This window comes from Brachyhypopomus gauderio, unplaced genomic scaffold, assembly GCF_052324685.1.
Source record: "Brachyhypopomus gauderio isolate BG-103 unplaced genomic scaffold, BGAUD_0.2 sc72, whole genome shotgun sequence".
Lineage (NCBI taxonomy): Eukaryota > Metazoa > Chordata > Actinopteri > Gymnotiformes > Hypopomidae > Brachyhypopomus > Brachyhypopomus gauderio.
Genome location: NW_027506893.1, coordinates 1,647,602 through 1,667,563, shown reverse-complemented (window position 1 = coordinate 1,667,563; position 19,962 = coordinate 1,647,602).

Below are 19,962 nucleotides of genomic sequence, written 5' to 3'. Positions count from 1 at the left end.
TTAGTCTCCCAATTTACGAACGAGTTCTAAGTAGTTCTTTGTTCATTCCGCCTCTGCATCTGCACTGGAAAAGCTTTGCTAGTCCAAAACCGAACCACTGATTGACATAAATTTTTTCATTATTACGATGCAAAAGTATCATTGGCAAAATGACAATAATAAAAAACTAACAACTAATAAGTGCTGACATTTCAAGCATAAGAAAAAAAATTAGTAAAACTCTAAAATTATTACCTTTGCGATTCTGACCGATTGTAGGCTTTTATCAAGGCTATAAATAGGGCACACAACCTTTCACACGTTATTCAAAACCATGGCAAACAAGCAGAGAAAATGAAACTTTCTGTCGAAAGAACTGAGCCTAAAACAAACGTAGGCCTATACTGTTTTCAAAAGCTCGAGGAAGTTCTTCAAATTCAGGAAAAAAAAAACAAAAAAAAGATATTCTATTGCCAAGAATATCAGTGCATGTAGTGGAATTAAGAGTGGAATTGGCATGACTTCTGTAATCAAGCCAAAATAAGGGGGCAGAACTCAGAAAGCAGAGGGTGAAAATGTCCACAGTTCCCTTACTGTTGAGGAGAAGGCACTGGGGCCAAGCTACTGAAGGAATACCAGGGAATTTGATACAGGAGTATATAGCTTCAGTGTGCTAAGCAGGGTCTTGTTCTTGTTCCTTTTTGGAAGATAAGAAACAAGAGTGGTGGTGGGAGTGAAGGCAAATTTTGATGAAAAGACCGCTCTGCCTCTTGTTGTGAGTAGTGCAAGGGGGAGTTCAGGCTTATTCTTCCGAACAGTGCCAACCATGGTCATCTTCCTTTTCAGGAGCTGCTGGCTTCACGTGTGACATTGTGCCCTCTCAGTCCAACTGTCAATTCAAGCACAACTCTCATCCCCTGGTTCTTCTCTGGTGCTCCACTCGACAGCTTTCCTGTGTACACTTGCATATTCCATGCATAGCTGGATTTTGCATCATAGGCCAACCAAAATTTGATGCCATATTTTGCTGGCTTGCTTGGCATATACTGCCGGAAAGGACAGCGACCTGCTGGTAAAAAAAAAAAAAAAAAAAAGAGTGAAAAACTGAGTGCAGAGAACTGCATGAATCAAGGATTTTATTTACAACATGTAAATCATGGCAACAATAATTAAATTCTCAACCCATGTGCAGTACTTCCTATGTGCAATATTATGTAACATAAATTGTAAAAAGCTTATGTGCAATATTCAACATTTATCATGGAAATAATCTACTGAACCATTTGAAAATGTGGCACTTTTTAACTTGTCATTTTATGTCATTGTGTGTATTTATTTGTCCTAACATGCAACTTGGAGTAGAATCAAATTTCATTGTAATGCAAATTATAATGACAATAAAGATGATTCTGATCACTATAAAATTAAAAAATATCTCAGGTAAGTAACATTGCATATGTGAAAATAAAAGATTACATTTGAATGGAACCAACTGCTCATCTACTGTGACTTCAGGCCCAGGGTTGTAGAGGTGTGGCAGGCGCTCAACTCACTTGTCCCAGACCTCTCTGATGGTTGCCAGTTTGTCCATCACACGCTGGTCTTGACTCATGGTTATCAAATCTCAAAATTCTTGTGAAAGTGTGAAAGACTTTCAGCTGCATTGTGGCACGAAAAATTGTCTTTCCACTCTCTGCATCCCAGAGACTACATGTAGCCTTGCCATGGGACCTATATACACCTGCTAATATCAAAAGCCTTATGTAGCCATGCAGGTCAATCTCATTCATATTTTTCCAGTTTTCTCCTTATTTCTTGAAACCCTCCAAATTTCTGTTCTCCAGGATGATTTTTTTGATGGCTGGTGTGATGAACAGGAAAAAAATGGATGAAATGTCCTGGACATGGGCAGCCGAATACCTTGTTGGCCCTGGAGTCATCCTTTTGATGTTTGATGCTGCTGTTCTTCCCTGGTGGCTGTCTTTGATGAGGACCAAGCAATTTTGCCATTCTTTGACAAAAATGTCTGTCAGCTTGAGGGATTTCCCCCTCTTCTTCATCTGAAGATGCATCATCCTCTGGGTTGTATCCCACCCCATCTTCTTCTTCAGATACAACTTCATCCTCTTGTTCCTCCAGAGCTCCTGAAAATATCTCATCCAGGACCTGTTGGGCACTGACACATCTATTCATGGCTTCAGCTAGGAAACAAGTAGGGGTACTTTCATTCAAGGTCTCTTTATATCCTCAATATTGAAGTTATGTCTGAGATTATTGTCTATTATAATTAGGTCTGTTTTTTGTTTTTGTTTTAGCTGCAGATCAAGATCAACATTTTTATTTTCCTCCATACTTAATGCACCCGTTATTAAATCTTTTTTTTTTCTGTACGCTAACCATTAAAAAAAACTCAAACGCAAAAAAAGAATTCGTGCACATAAATGACACTTCACCTTCTATATCGGGAGTACTCAACTAAATTTTTCCGCTGTCCAATTTTGGCAGATAGCTATGACCTGAGGTCCGGGGCGGCGGCGAACGTAACACTCATGACGGAGTGTTTTTTCAATAGCCCTGAAATAAATGCTCCGATTTAAAATTAATTCTCCCGTCAAAATTAATAAATGTTTTTTTTTTTTTTTTTTTTTGGTCGGTATCCAGTTAATCAGGAATGAGATTGGGTCCGGACAGGACTGCGTTCGGGTCCAAATCCAGACTGCGGTCCGCCAGTTGAGTACCTCTGTTCTATATTTAGACTAAGAGAACATCAAACAGCATGGAATAAATACACACAAGTCATCTTGCCTTCAATGTCTTAAGTTTGGGCCTTCTTTATAAATCTGGTTTTTCCACTTTTGTGAGGCCAACTGGATATATACTGTTAGTTTTGTATGTGACAATCTGTTTATAAATAATGGGATCTATTTTCTAAGCCACAAACTAAAAATTGTAACAGAGTGAAATTTAAATTTGTATGAAAGAAAGCCATGTGAAAGCAAATGGCCTACACGTTTTTTAAGGGGAACAGAATACAACCTGTCACTCACAACAAATATTGTTGACAAATAATGTGTAGTAAAAGTACACTTAACATGCTTTCCGATTTTTATCACGAATAAATATTTCAGGTTTTTAATATATTTACATGCGAGAAATAAATTTAAAAATGGATTACAAGGAAGACCAAATAAGTAAAATTTTTATTGATAAATATAAATCAAGTAGAAGCTTAAGGGCAAAATATCTTGCAACATCGTCTGTACCACTTTATGGGTGAGCAATACGCAGCAAATGTGAAAAGAGCCTGGGGTCAAAAAATAGGTGAAACGCAAACAAAGCCATGTGTGTGTTTGCGTGTGTATGTGTTGGTAGGAGTGCCCCTTTGGCTGTGTGCTTGTTACATCTGAGTAACCACAATATATTTGTATGATACAATAAAGTTAAATCTATATTTTTTTGTTTATAATGTGGTGGAATTTATGAAACAGTAAAATTTGAAAGATGTAAAAGTTATCCAGTTAGCACCATGACTAAAACAGATTTTGAACAATTGTTCAAAAATCAAGTGAGCTGCCTAGTGCTTTCATAGACACCAATAATTCAATACCTTATTATTGAATTTACACTGACTGCAGATGAATGATGGGTGGAAACAACCTGTAAGGAAGCACAAGAATAGAAACACATTTATTTTCATCACATCTTATTAAGGTTACTACATCATTAGGCCTGCTTGTCAATTATATGTATGAATTAGTATCAAAATGTACTTACAGAAACTGACGGTATTTGCAGCTTTAAAACCTGCTAATTACAGTGCAACACAACAAGCAGGGTCAAATATTTTGCCAAATTTTAACAGGCTACAATATCATACATATATCATACAATGTCATACATATAGCTATATATTAGAACAGTCATGTCCTGCTTTAAGATTTAGCTTCAGCTTACTTTATACAATGGTTTTCTGCCAACTTAGGGAAAGAGAAAAACATTATCTTAATGTGAAGCTTATAAAAGCGTAATATTAACAGCACCAGGGCATTGTTTTATTTGCTCAGATACAAGTACATATAGATGCAAGTAATGCGATGCACCTACATGTTTGTAATATAAACACATATCAGGTAACCAGATAGCTAAATGAACAAGATTTCTCAGGAATTTAAAAATGGTTTAAATAATGAATTGTTTGTCTTAAAAAACAACGCCGTTAACGGCCCACCACTAATTATATATATATGTATATATATATATATATATATATATATATGTATATATATATATATATATATGTATGTATATGTATATGTAGGTGAATATATATATCCACCTCTGTCATCAGGTAAACCTACCCATCAGGAAGACATCCCAGAATTCTCAAATACTGACAGCTTCTTAATAAATAATAATAAAAATTAATAATAAAAATTATACATATATACACACATACACACCGGCTGAAAGCCAAATCTGATCAAATAGAGACAGTGTGTTACCTAATCAAAAATTTTTATTATAAATTTTTATTATATATATATATAAAATAAAAATTTTATATATATATATATATATATATATATATATATATATATATATATATATATAAAATAAAAATTATATATATATATATTATATAAAATTATTATATATTAAGAAGCTGTCAGTATTTGAGAATTCTGGGATGTCTTCCTAATGGTAGGTTTACCTGATGACAGAGGTGGACATTCCAGGTTCAGAAAGTAAAACTCCTTCCCAGGATTTTATTCAAGCTTGCTGGATTTTCTAATTAGTGAAAACAAGGTAAAATTACTGGAATCAATACAATCCAGGAAGCCTGAGCAAAATCCTGGTGAGGACTTTTACTTTATGAATCTAGAATGTCCCTCTCTGCCTGATTAAAATAAGTTGTAACATTTTATGGTCGCTGTGCTCATTAGAGGTGAGTGTTGTACTGTTGAATCTTAACTTGTCTCATCACAATATATGATGGCATATAGTTGAACACATGCTTAAATATCTGCTATTTTTTTGGGTAGTATTTGCTCCATTGGCTATCTTAGCTACCAAAGTAGTATATGTCTTATTTAATTGTAGTTAATTTTTCCAAGAACGTTCTCTCCTTTTCTACTTTACAACTCACAAGCATGAATTAGGCAAATTTATATTTAATAATCAACAAACAAATTTTACAGCAACAAAACAATAACATTCAGTCCTCTGAATACAAAGGGCAGTCAATTGAAGAAATGACCCCCTCATTATGCTTTATCAACATTTTTATGGGGAGTTGTAACATTAGCTTGTCAGTATCCCCACTCCAGACATGAGTTCAACCATGCTGGCAGTGAGGATCTTGATTGCAGTGGGAGTAGGGCAGATCCTCACAACCTCCACCTCTTCAGACCTTAGCATCATCTCAGATTTCTGTGAATAACATGGCATATGATATATTAAGATATTAAATTAAATTTATCATAGAGAAATTCTGAAGTATTAGAAGATGGCTAACCCGCATATTGTGACAGATGGGGTGTTTCCAAATACCTTTAAATTTACCTTTACAGTAGTGTATGTTGTTGAACTGAAGTAAACTGCCTGGTTGTTTCTCTTAATGTTGAGGTGGCTGATGTCCAGGGTAGCTGAGAGTGAGATGTCTTGGAGTGCAACATCTTTCCAGAGGGACACCCTGAATTTGTCCCTCCCTGCAGTCAGCTCCAGTTCCCGGAGTGGAACACCCCCATCATATGTAATTTGCAGTTTTGTTGTACTGAACTAAAATGAAACAAACAAAACAGTCACAGGTGATATAAGGCATGACTGGTTAAGATTCAGTGTATCACTTATGACACTGTGGGTCATAGCATAGATTTAACTAGCTGCCTCTGAAATTGTGCAGTAGTCTGCATTACTACCTTCTTGGTAGACTGGGGAGGGAGAGCAGACGGCGTGGCGGCATTGTATCTCCAAATCGGAAAATACTGTGACCTCTGATGTTCTAAAAATGACCGTTGATGTGTTGAAAAACATTTTTGAGCTCCCATATCTTTGATATGTTGTAGCCCTTTATGTAATCTATGCGATGACAATTGTCATTTTTCAAATGTGCCACTACAAAATGCTTTCCATCAGAGAGGGCACACGTTGCAACCTTTTTGGAGGTCTTAATTGCCACCACGCTGTCCACCAGTTCATAAGTCTCTCCCCTCTCGGCTGTATGTTTTGCCACACACTTCACTTTAATAGGAGCCGGTCTAGAGTAGGCTCCTGAAACTTTGGAGAAAATTTTGTCACAATCTTCATTTTTTTAAATGGAGCAAAACAAAATTTTGCCCATCGGACAGAGCACAAGTTACCACCCTCTTGGAGGCCTTCACTGCCACCACGCCGTGGTGTCTTCATGCGGATAAACGAGGGGAGTCTGAATCGGGCACACCACCGGCTGAAAGCCAAAACTGTAGGATGTGAAATGCTACAGGCACCGTTCAGAAACTGATCAGTTCAGTTAAATGTATTCAGTTCAGTAGATATATGTGGCTTTTAGCCTAGTGCGGCATATACAACATTTTACTTTTTTTTTTACTTTGTAGGTGCCGCTTATATTGAGGTGCACTCTATAGTCGAGAAATTACGGTATTATGACATTATTATTGTCATAATAATTGATATATTGATATTATTATTATGATATTAAATATTAATATTTACATTTATTATTGCATGAATATAGAATTTAATTATAAATTCACAACAATGATCTACTCTTCAGGCCTCTGAAAATAAGGGACAGATAATATTAACAATCACCCCATCATTGTGTGACATTCACTTTAAAGGGCAGTTGTGAAATAAGAGGATCAGTATCTCCACTCCACACATGTGGAGGGATGGAGAGTTCCTCCATTTGGGCTGTCAGAATCTTCACTGCCGTGGGAGTGGTGCAGATCCCTATGACCTCGACCTCTTCTGTCACTTGCGCCATCTCCGATTTTCCATCCAAACCTTTCGAAAAAATAATGCGCAATTTCCAAGTTTCGGCAGAAAAAAATGCGAATTAAGCCTTGTTTCCATTCATTACAGTTATGCGAATAAACTTTAGATCACGTGAGAGGACGCCAAACAATAGTGGTTTTACGTCCATCTGGCAGTTATGCATTTTTGCACGTTGAGGTTTTGAAACATTTTTTTCTTTTTCTTTTCTATACATGGAGAAGTTAAATTCAATTTTTGCTCTCTCCAGAACTGTTTTTGATTGCATTTGCCATTTTTACATCGCGATCGTGTACAGAACCACATGACTTGAGGCATGATACGTCATCGTTTATGCGGGCTGGCACAGAGTATAGCTCACTTGATTTTACTTGTTTTAATTAGTTAGACTCAATCTTCAAATAAGTGATTAGTTGTGAGGTGTGCTCCTATTGCTTTCAATGGAAAGTGGCAATGGAAAATGTCTTTGTGGAGAAGATTGATGAACCAATACAGAGAATCACATTTGATTTCATGCAGTGTTTGTTGCTAAACTTGTATTTCAATAGCGTGCTGGCTGATCAAGGAACAGAAAAATGTTGATGTCGCTCGTTTTATGTTCTCTGTTCGGGGAACAGGAAGGGGCAGCTTCATTGCAGCCAAAAGTGTCCAGAATCAGAGGTAATTATGAATTAACCCTTTTGATTAAGTATCTGCAGTTCCTACATTAGCCATCTGATAGCACTTTTTATTTTTAACCAGGATTGAGCGCTTGTGGCGTGATGTATTCACAGCAGTTACTAGCTGCTTCTACAACATTCTGCACCAGCTTGAGGATCAGTGTCATCTTGATCTGTCCAATAGCCTGCACATCTTTTGCTGCCACCATGACATATTCAGAGAAGGCTGGGATAATCATCCTCTTCGCATAGAGGGCAATCTTTTTCCCAATCAGCTGTGGCACCTGGGACAGGATTGTCACTCCGAAGAGTGTGATGTAAGGACATTACAGTTCAATACTGTTCTCCCATTTATCTATACATTTGTTCCACTCACTAAAGCAAAAAAAAAAAAATTCAACAGAATCTGAATATTCCACTAATAGACTGGGAATGCAGCGGACTTCTGCCCAGTGATTCGAACTCTGGTGTCCATGTACCTGAGATTGAATGTCCACTGACAGCTGATGAATTGGCTGGACTAAAGGCTACCATAGATCCAATGAGACAGTCAACAAGTACATGCAAATCATTGGTTACATGTAGTGACTTTATAAACCTTGAAGTTTTAACTTGTATGGAAACATGTATTTCAGACAGGCTGGATCCGCTACAATTTGCCTATAAGGCCAGGCGTGGTGTTGAGGATGCAAGTCTTACACTTTTAAATACTGTCACTAAACATCTAGACACCACAAAATCACAAATAAGGATTCTATTCATGGATTTCTCTTCAGCTTTTAACACAGTTGATATAAATATTCTGCTGCAATGTCTTTCAGATTTTAACCTTCATCCATCATTGCTTTTATGGACACACAACTTTTTAAAGGACAGGCCACAACAGGTGCTTTTTAATGGTTGCAAATCTACAAAGCTTGTAGTAAGCACGGGTCTTCCACAAGGCTGTGTCTTATCGCCAGTCCTCTTCTCCGTCTACACAAACAGCATTACATGCAACAGTGAAGGAATGACACTTTTTAAATATGCTGATGACATGGCTCTGGTGGCCTCAGTAAGAACATTGGAGGATCTGTCTCGGTACCAGCAGACAGTCAGCGCTTTGAGCCAAACGTTTAAAGATTTTCACCTGGAACTGAATATATCTAAGACGAAAGAATTGTGCTGTGGAAATGGAGGAGCCAGGGAAGTAACCACATCCCCAGGTCAGCCTCTCAGCTTTCAGGGCCAATTGGTAGAGCAGGTGGAGTCATTTAAATATCTGGGAATGGAGATTGACAATCGCCTGACCTTAACAAATCACAGCAACACTATTTATAAGAAGGCACAGCAAAGACTTAATTTGCTGAGGAAGCTCAGGGCTTTTAATGTAAGCACAGACATCTTAACAGTTGTCTATCGATCACTCATTGAATCTATCCTCACTTTCAACATCACATCTTGGTACAATTTTCTTACAGTCAAATATAAAACACAACTGTCCCGGATTATCAGACAAGGAAGTAAAATTACAGGTTCACCACAGATACCATTACAAGCATTGTATGAGCGAGCAGTGATTAGGAAAGCTACCCTAATCACCACAGACCCATCTCATCCATTACACACACAATTTCAGTTACTTCCATCAGGAAGGAGATACAAAGTCCCATTGGCTCGGAAGAGTGTATATAAGAAATCTTTTGTTCCTTCGGCAACCACAATTCTGAACTCAAAACATGTAGTATTTTAAACTTTATATGTGGTATATAGTATAAGATGGAGTTTTGTTGTGTATTTTGTGTATACTTGTGATCTGTAAAGCCATGTCAAAGACGAATTTCTGTCTTCAGACAGACAATAAAGACTTCTTATTCTTATTCTTATTATTCTTATTGTTATTTGGTTATTATTAAACAGCCGAATAGCTTTCAATTGCTTTTTGTTCCAAAAAGTATTAAAACATGTAAAACAATGTTACATTTTGACAGAGAACATGTTTTAACTGAACCAACAATGTTGAAATGAATTGACATAAGTAACTAAAGTAAAGATCTTTAGTAACTAAAGTAAACTTTGCACATTTCAGAACTGTAGCACTTGGTGTGGGGTTGGGAGGTAAACTTTTAATTTCATATGATGACAAGCATACATATGCAAGTGTTAAGCACTAAAGGGAATCTCTAACACTTGCTTCCTGTCATTATATCAGTCCAAACCCATTGTCATTGTAGGCAATACAACTTTCCAAATGATCAACAAACTCGTGGTAGCTTGTGTAATGACCAGGTAAACGCAGAACTGTAATGGAAACAAACGAAAGGGCACATCAAAGCTTTAGCATGTAAAATTTTGAGTGATTTGCAAGAATCATAAATGAATGGGGTGAAACAAACAATACAATAGATGTCAGTTTTAATTGTAGACAAAGATGTTAATGTATTAATGACACACATGTTTACCCCAATAATACCAGCTAACCCTAACCCTATGGTGGTCCTGCATGGATCTTGATCATTAAAGAACTGGATAAAACAGGGGCACATGCTATACCATCCTATACTACCTTAGTAGTACATGCTGCTAAAACAGAATATAGAAATACAATATATTTCTAGGTTACTTATAAAAGTAACAAAACAAGTTTATGTAAATATTTTTACAATAATATACCTGTCTCCACACACTGGAGACAAGTACCCACTAATGCTGCATTTGACAGCAACTGGGAAGTCATCATCTTCATCTTCCACTTCATCCTCACTTGGCCAGATGTTGTTTAGAACTACCTAAATTTAATAGAACATACAATGGCATTCTTCTTCTTTCGGCAATTCCCGTTTAGGGGTCGCCACAGCGCATCAAACTCCTCCATCTGGCCCTGTCCTGAGTGTCCTTCACTGACACACCAGCCACTCTCATATCCTCTAGGACTGCATCCATAAACCTCCTCTTAGGTCTACCTCTCCTCCTCTTGCCTGGAAGTTCCATCCTCAAGACCCTCCTACCAATATACCTCTCCTCCCTCCTCTGTACATGTCCAAACCATCTCAATCTCGCTTCTCTAACTTTATCTCCAAAACATGCTACATGTGCTGATCCTCTAATAAACTCATTTCTGATCCTATCCTTCCTTGTCACTCCAAATGAGAATCTCAACATCTTCATCTGACACCTCCATCTCCCTCACCTGTCTCTGTCAGTGCCACTGTCTCCAGTCCATACAACATAGCAGGTCTCACTACTGTCCTATAGATCTTTCCTTTCATTCTAGCCGACACCCTTCTATCACCTGACACTTTATGCCATCCACACCACCCTGCCTGCACTCTCTTCTTTACCTCTTTTACTTCCTCCATTACTCTGTACCTTCGACCCTAAGTAGGTAAACTCGTCAACCTTCACCAAATCAACTCCTTGTAACTGGACCTGTCCACTGTCTGCCCTCTCATTTACACACATGTACTCTGTTTTACTCCTGCTCACTTTCATTCCCCTGCTCTCCAAAGCATATCTCCATCTTTCCAAGCTCACCTCCACCTGCTCCCTACTCTCACTACAGACCACAATGTCATCAGCAAACATCATAGTCCAAGGGGACTCCTGCCTAACCTCGTCCGTCAGTCTGTCCATGACAATTGCGAACATGAAGGGACTCAGGGCTGATCCCTGATGTAGTCCTACCCCCACTTTAAACCCGTCTGTCATTCCTACCACACATCTCACTGCTGTCACACTGTTCTCATACATATCCTGCACTACCCTCACATACTTTTCTGCTACTCCTGACTTCCTCATACAATACCACAGCTCCGGTCTCGGTACTCTATCATAAGCTTTCTCTATGTCAACAAACACACAATGTAACTCCTTCTGTCCTTCCCTATACGTCTCCATTAACACTCTCAAAGCAAACATAGCATCTGTGGTGCACTTACCTGGTATGAAACCATGCTGCTGCTCACAGATCTCTACATCTCCTCTAAGCCTCCACTACTCTTTCCCAGATTTTCAGGCTGTGACTGTGTACTGTAGCTCTGAACGTCGCCCTTATTCTTGAAAATTGGCACCATTATGCTTCGTCTCCACTCCTCAGGCATCTTCTGACCTTCCAAGATTCTGTTAAATAACCCAGTCAAAAACTCCACTGCTGTCTCTCCCAAACATTTCCATACCTCCACTGGAATATCATCCGCTCCAACTGCCTTACCACACTTCATTTTCCGAATTGCAGCCCTTCCTCATTGCTCACCTGGGGCACTTCCTGATTCACAACCTCTACCTCTTTTGCCATCTTTGATAGTTTCCCAATTAAATCCATTCCAACAACTTCAAATGGACTCTGTACCTTAAATGTCAAAATTATTAGTGTCAACACTGAATTTAAGGGCAGGCAGTCTATCCATGATACGCAGAGCTATAAATCGGCATGCCCAACGAGTGTCAATTAAACGCTGGAGCTCTCTTGGTGCACCTTCGTACATCTCTTTTTGTATAGTTAGCCATTTGGGATGGACTGCTGATCCAGATGTGAACACATATAACTTTTCTAATAAGTAGAAGAACTCCTCTACCTCCGGGAGAGCTTTGACCGTATCTACTAAAACTAAATTTAGACAGTGGGCGGTGCAATGGTAAAAAGCATATTTTGCTTCCTCTTTGATCCTTGCCTGTACTCCAGAATGCTTACTGCTCATGACAGAAGCCCCATCAGAAGCCTACAAGCCTACAAGAAGCCCCATCAGAAGCCTACAAGGTTCTTTTTGTACTCAAGACCATGATTTTCCAGTATATGTGTCCAGTCGACTAGGGGGTATAGTCGACTATAGTCGAATCATATAGTTGAATCTGCTGTTCACTGATGTGCCGGTACAGTTCATTCAGTGCCTCACTCCTGATGATGTTGTTGGAGCTCGGAGGGAGATAGACCGCAGCGATCAGCACGGCTGAGAAATCTCTCGGTAGATAGAATGGTCGGCACTTTATAACCATCAGTTCTACTACCGGTGAACAGAATTTGCAGACCACAACAGCGTTACGACACCATGCATCGCTAATATAAACACAGAGCCCGCCACCACGGGTCTTGCCGCCTGCAGCGAGAGATCGGTCCGCCTGATGGCATGTTAGCCACTATCATTTCTCTCTCTCTACCTTTGTCTGTCTCTCTGTACTTTTCCACTACTCCTAGATCTAGTCTTCTGTACCTCCTCTCCTGATAAGAACACCAGTCATAGGCCTACATGTTTTATTTACAGAGCCAACTTGTTTCCTTATGTCTTCATATTATTCCACCACAACTTTTAGAACACTTATTCTATCCTTATAGCTAGAAGCACCAACCTATCTAGAAAATTTCCTCATATGCTTTGTAGATTGATTCCTCACTTCTCTTTCCACCCAACCTGTTTTTCTGATAGACATACTTTTACTAATAGACTTTCAAACTGTTCCTATGATGACATGCATGAACTGAAGTGATAGAAATGGCTGCACATTTTACACCTCGATCGTTTATCACTCACGTCATCCACTCCATCCATTTTTCACTGTCTCCTACCTCTATATGTTCCATCCACCAAAATCGCTATAGTAAGTAAGTCTGCTATATCACTGAACATTCTTTTATTTTCCTCCATACTTAATGCACCCGTTATTCAACCTGGCCTTTCTCCCATAGAGACCCACTTCTTTTTTTTTTTTTGCTGTACGCCAACCATAAAAAAAACCCAAATGCAAAAAAGGATATCGTGGACATAAATGACACTTCACATTCTATATTTAGACTAAAAGAATATCAAACAGCATGGAATAAATACACACAAGTCATCTTACCTTGAATGTCGTAAGTTTTTTTTTTTTTTTTTTTTTTTTTTTTTTAGAAAAAAGGCCCAAAATGTTTTTTTTCTACTGCATATATACTGTTAGTTTTGTATGTGACAATCTTTATAAATAATGGGATCCGTTTTCTAAGCCACAAACTAAAAATTGTAACAAACCGAGAGAGTGAAACTTAAAATTGTATGAAAGAAAGACACGTGAATGTCAGTCTCCAGTTGCCACCAGGAGGAGCCCGCGAGTCCGACCACAGACAAATCAGCGGTAATGGTCTTCACCTGTCATCCTGTGTTTATAAGGATGACAGACGCAGTGCCTCACCGCTGAGTTGTCTGCTTTATGTTGTCAACCTCAAGCCATTTCTCTAGTCTCTGTGCTTGGTGTCTCACCACCCTGCCTCTTGCTCATTCCAGTTGTTATGTTTTATTTTTTTCTCTGTCCATTCGAGTACTTACCTCCTGCGCCACTCCCTGGCCTATCTCAAGTTTTCCTCCCGCTGTTATTCTTCCTGTCCATTTGGTTTTTGGAAAGGGTTTTTTGTTCCTCGCGGCGTTTGTCAGCCAGCCAGCTACCTCCCCTGGCGTCCTTGGTTTTCTGTTTGTTCTTTACGCGTTGAGTATTTCCGCGATCGTTTTCTGTTGTCTCCCGTTACAGGCGTTGAGTACGTCCGCGATTGTTTTGTTTTCCCCCGTTACACGCGTTGAGTAATTCCGCAATTGTTTTCTGTTCTCCCCCGTTACACGCATTGAGTACGTCCGCGATTGTTTTCAGTTCTCCCCTATATTACGCATCCAGTTCCTCCGTGATCACTGTCAGTTTCACCCTCTACATCAGCACTGAATACACAGCGCGCCGTGTCTGTTCCCTCGCGTGTGTGCAGTTATTCAGTGCACGGATGAGGCGCTTGGGTCCGCCATCATAAAACATCCGCGGGAGATTCCGTCTCCTACATCTCCCGCTCTGACAGTGAAAAGCAAATGCAACATTTTTTTAAGAGGAACAGACAAATATTGTTGACAAATAATGTGTCGTAAAAGTACACTTAACATGCTTCCCGATTTTTATCACGAGAAGGGCAGTCATGGCCTGGTGGTTAGGGAAATGGTCTTGTGACCGGAGGGTCGTGGGTTCAATTGCCAGACCTGAGGCCATGACTGAGGTGCCCCTTAGCAAGGCCCTTAACCCTCAATTGCTCACTTGTATTAAAAAAAACAAGATAAAATGTAAGTCGCTCTGGATAAGGGCATCTGCCAAATGCCGTAAAATGTAAATGACATTCACGTAAAGTGGCTACACATACGTTAACTACATACAGGAAACACTAGGTTTCGGTGCTGAACAAACAAATGAATTTCTCTACAGGAGAATGACCAAACCTTTGCAAAGTAAAAGTGAGCATAGGCCCTGTAGAATCAATGTAATTTTAAATGAACTTGTGCTGGCAAATATAATGACACGTTGACAGTAGACAAATAATAATAAGAAATATAGCCACAAGTGGCGATTACGGGGTCCAAGCAGAAGTTTGGCAGGATTTGGCACAATGGCACCCCCTGGCACACAAAGCTATATCTAAGGAATCCAGGAATGAGGTGCCTGCTAAAAAAAAAAAACAGAAGCTAAATGTTTGTGCATGTGCTTGTTAAGTCGCCATATTTTGTGAATTTGTTTGGGAATCAAACCCACAGCCTTCTGGTCACAAAGCTGGTTCCCTAATAGAAAGATGTAACAAAAGGTGGCAATAAGTAAAATGGGAAATCAAATTACATAATTCCATAAAGCAATGTTGTAGTCCTTGTACAAACTAAACAATGAGGTAAAAGAAACAGTAAGTACAAAGATATGATGGCTGTAGCACATAAGGCAAAGAAAACAATATGCACTCCTGCTAGCTTGTCAGTGTCAGGGCTAAGTGCCAAGGAACAAAAGGCACAGAAGGCAAATCTCTAGATCAGCATCTTCAAACCTAGGTGCTTCAGGTGCTTGGTCAAGTTCTAAAGATACTACTCTAGAACCTTTGGTGGTGATAGTGGCTCTTATCATGCTGTAGGAATTGGGCTGCAAGTTCATCAGGCTGTGGCAGAGGACGAGACTCGAGCGAAAGTGTAGCTCTAATTAGTTGGTCACTCATACGATATGAATGTTGTGTGCCTGCATTATCTACATTTGTAAGGGTCCCACGAGCCACAGCAGAAAGTTTTGCCGTCTTGCGAAATGCTTTGCAAGACTGGCATCTGATCATTAATGTGGACAAATTTACACATTCCTGAGGGTGTCTATTTGGGCAAAGGCGTGGTACTTTGACATCAACCACTGCAATTTCACCTTCAGTGGTGAGAACGTCCTCTGCAACTGGATCCACCGATGGGCCAGCATGAGGTATTGCTTGAATTTGTGTGTCCTTCGTCGTCGTTAGTGTCGTCTGTCCCAGGAAGATCCGCACGGAGACATTTGTGAAATGGTACCAGACCGCAAGATGCAGTGATGCAGTCTTGTCAGACACCGCATACACAACTTTGTTGAGTGGTGTGGTCGTGTTGCTTTTTGTAAATTCCTCACTGCGTTCCCTCCTCCACTACACAACCAGATATGTTGACCTAAAAAAAAAAAAAAGAAGAAGAATGGGGAGAAAGATTAGAAGGCAAAGCATTAGGTAATAGTTTAAAATCCATATGGCTTATGGTAAAAATATAAGAGCAAATATTAGTGCCAAAATGTACACATGGAGCAATAGTGAAAGTGTTCAAATAGACCATATAGGTCCAAGATGTGCGAAGTATAGAGCTCATGTATTATTGACATGTAGTTATTGAGTGATAATGGGGAACAATTGTGTTCATTTAGAAGGGTGCAATTTGCTGCAAGTAGTGAGTGTGGTGGGACTTACCCGTTGGTACTGGACAGGATTTTTCAGGATGTCCAATAGAGTTTTGGTGAGCGTGTGATGTGGTGGGGTCATATCAAAAGCAAACTCGAGTTCCCTGAGACAATCGTCATTTTTGCCCTTGTGTTGTCGTGAGGGGCTTAAGGCGACACTCATGAGCAGAATTGGATTTCTGGAAACCAAACAAGTGTGATAGGAGTATTATAATAGTAAATTTTATGAACACAGTACCATCATGTAGTGATCAATGTATGAACAGGTTAAAAGATACTTACTTGTCCTTTTCGGCAGGACTGAAAGTCATGTTGATGTGATGCAAAGACCACAACACGTGAAGTGCAGTCTGCCTCCTGGAACCAAGCTGTAAATATTGCTTAGTGGTAGCACCAGCTTGATGTAGGGGTGAAACATCATGCATATATCCTCTGAGATTGTGTGCAGATAGCTTTTGCAGTGATGCCATGTTGGATAATTCAGGTTGGAGTGAATTAGGATCTGTTGTGGGAGAATGGAGGAAAGCAGTTAGATACAAGGGGGAATGATTTACCTTGCACCTATGGGAAAGAAGTAGCATAACACAAATGAAAGGAGAAAAAAAGACATGCGCACACATGCACAGAGACATTTAAGCTACAACAGAAGGAGTGAGCAGTTATGGCCCACTGTAACAGTTTAAAAGCTAAAAATTGGATAATTGAAACAGGCTGAACTGGACGCAAGCACAGGAGAATGTAGTCTTAATGGAAGTAAAATGGAATTTAATACACAGATGACTGGATAGACTACAACAAACCAACTGAATTGTACCAAACAATTAACTAAAACTAAATACAAGGAACTGTGACGGGCAGGGTGAGCGAAATAAAATGGAAGCGATCCTAGTTCCTAAAATTTGTAAGACTACAGCCGGAGGCAGAGCTTTCTCCTTTAAAGCCCGCCAATTATGGAATAGCCTTCCAGCTCCAATCCGAGATTCTGACACAGTTCCAATCTTTAAATCTAGACTTAAGACTCACCTATTTAATCATGCTAATTTTCCCCTTGTAAGGTGTAGGGGCTTGGGGGCCCCCAGACGTTGAGATTTCTGGTGATCTGAGATGTTGATGCTGTCATCCAGCTGTGTCATGGCATCACTCTAGTTGTGACAATGACTAGACTGAAAAGAAAGGTCACCATCTGCACTAAAGGGACTGTGACTACTTGGTCGGGGAACAAGAACCTTAACTATAACTATAGAACCACCTTTTGTCCACAAACATGGACTTGTGCTAATGGGCTGCCCAATGGAGGATGGGTTCCCTTTTCAGTCTTGGTCCTCCCGAGGTTTCTTCCTAATCCCCACCATCATATGCAGTTTTTCCTTGCCACTGTCACCTTTGGCTTGCTCATTAGCGATATGATTGTAAAGCTGCTTTGAAATAATGTGTTGTATAAAGCGCTATGTAAATAAATTTGACTTGACTTAAATATACTAGAGTTAACCTTTATTCACCATTAAGGACTTTTGACCATGTTAAATGGATGAATTACCCTTGGTTGGTTTTTTTTGTTGGTTTTTTTTTGCACATAAATTTGTTTGTCCGCTCTTTTAAGCTCCTATAGACAAATCCTGTAGCTTCTCTATGCACTAATGGGATGAACTCTAGTACGTTCGTACATGTTTGTGTACTTTATTTCACTATGGCACATTGAGAAAATCCATGTAACGTAGCGTGTGCTGCGGAGTGAGGAGGCGGACACAAACACTGAGGAGAGCGAGATTTAATGAAGGGAATTCCAAACTCGGGGTCAAAAAGGTAGGCACGGACGGGTCAGATCATCAATGGAGTCCGAACATGAAACAGTACAGAACAGTAAAATACAAACCAACGGGATGAGCACACGTAAAAACAACAAATGAACAAACACTAGCATGAACAAAATGCTAGCATCAACTATGTTACCTTCTGGTTCTGCCTTTTTTAGCTAGGCTGTAATAATTTAACTTAATGCCGGAGTTGCTGCCACACTCCAGAAAATGTTTATAATTTCACCTGTCCTGTATATGTCCTCGTACAGCGCTAATTTTCCCTGTTTCATTTCTCCACATGGCTGTATAAATAAAGTGCTATATAAATAAAATTTGATTGATGATTGATTGAAAATAACCGACAAGGGACTAGGGAAACACGGACTATAAATGCTCAAAACTAACAAGACACAGGTGGAAACACTGATGACATGGGCGTGACAGACAGAGGGAAACCATGACAACAGATAACAAGGTGGGATCAACAGACAAGGAAAAAACGGGACCAGAGTAACAGCTAGGAGAGGGGGGCGTAGCCCTACGGGACAATCCACTTCTATCACCACAAACATTTTTCACCTTACCAACATTTCTTCTAAACCTTTTGACCTTTAGTGGATGTTTAGCAAGAAGATTATATTCATGTGTCAATATTCTGTGGCATATCAATATTTCTTCCACACCTGCACTGTTTCTTCCATGGTTGCTCTCTGCACATAATGCTCAGTCTGGTAACATCCTCACTGATGGCTCTAGTGAGGAGGGCACAGCAAAAGCTCACTGCGTACAGCTCACTCATGAATGCATTTAAAAATGACAGGTCACAGTGTCCCCTTTACTTATGCACTTATCCATGCACTCTACTTGTCCAACATCCACCAGTTTCACTTTCACTTTTGACTTGATGGTTTACATAAGTTCCTTTTGAGCAATAGCGGTTAAGATTATGAGCTAGAAAAACAATGCAGGCCATGGATAATAATAACACATTGCCAAACTGCTTTCTGTGTAAATGCACATGGTTAATCTGTATCCAATTATCTCTTCCTCAAACTGAGCTATTGCTTATGTCAAATAAGCACGCTAAGCACATCTTCTGGTGTTAGGGCTCAGCTATTGTTAATGTCTGTTTTTGTTAATACATTCAGCCTCCACTCTTTGTCCCCCACACTAAATTTTGGAAGCGATGACTTCTGCTGCCTTTTCTTTTTCAGTTCTTCATGGCTTTTCTGCAAGTTTTCCTTTACGTTGGACAGAATGTCATTCAGCTTTAGCGTACACTCTGTGACTTCTTCAGAGCCCACTACCTCTTCAACAGTGCTGTCAATCTGAAGAAAAAAAAAACATTTTTACATTTAAATGTAATATTACAGTGTGCTTTTTTTGGTTTCAATACTTAATTTTAATTTAAAAAATGTGAAACATGTCTAACCCTGTAATGTTCGGGGATCTCTGAAGGATATCAGGCCTCTCTCCCAAACATAAGAAAGTAGGGAGAGCACTCCCTAAAAAAGTCATTTGCTTTTTTGTTCTTATTCATACATCACTGCATCAAGGTGCTTGTCCCAGTATCACGTAGGGCTACGTCCCCCTCTCCTTGCTGTCAATCCTATGTCTCTGTTCCTCGCGGTTCTGTTGTTCCGTGCCCCTTAGCCCCGCCTTGCTTGTCTGTTGCCCCGGTTTCTGTCTGTCTACCACGCCCGTGTCATGATCGTCTTCACCTGTGTCTTGTTTAGTGCCATGTATTTGTATTTCTGGTTGTCGGTTATTCGTTCTCCCGTGGATGTTATCTTGTCTGCTGCGTTACAGAGCGAAAGAAATGAGAGGTATCGTTATGGTAT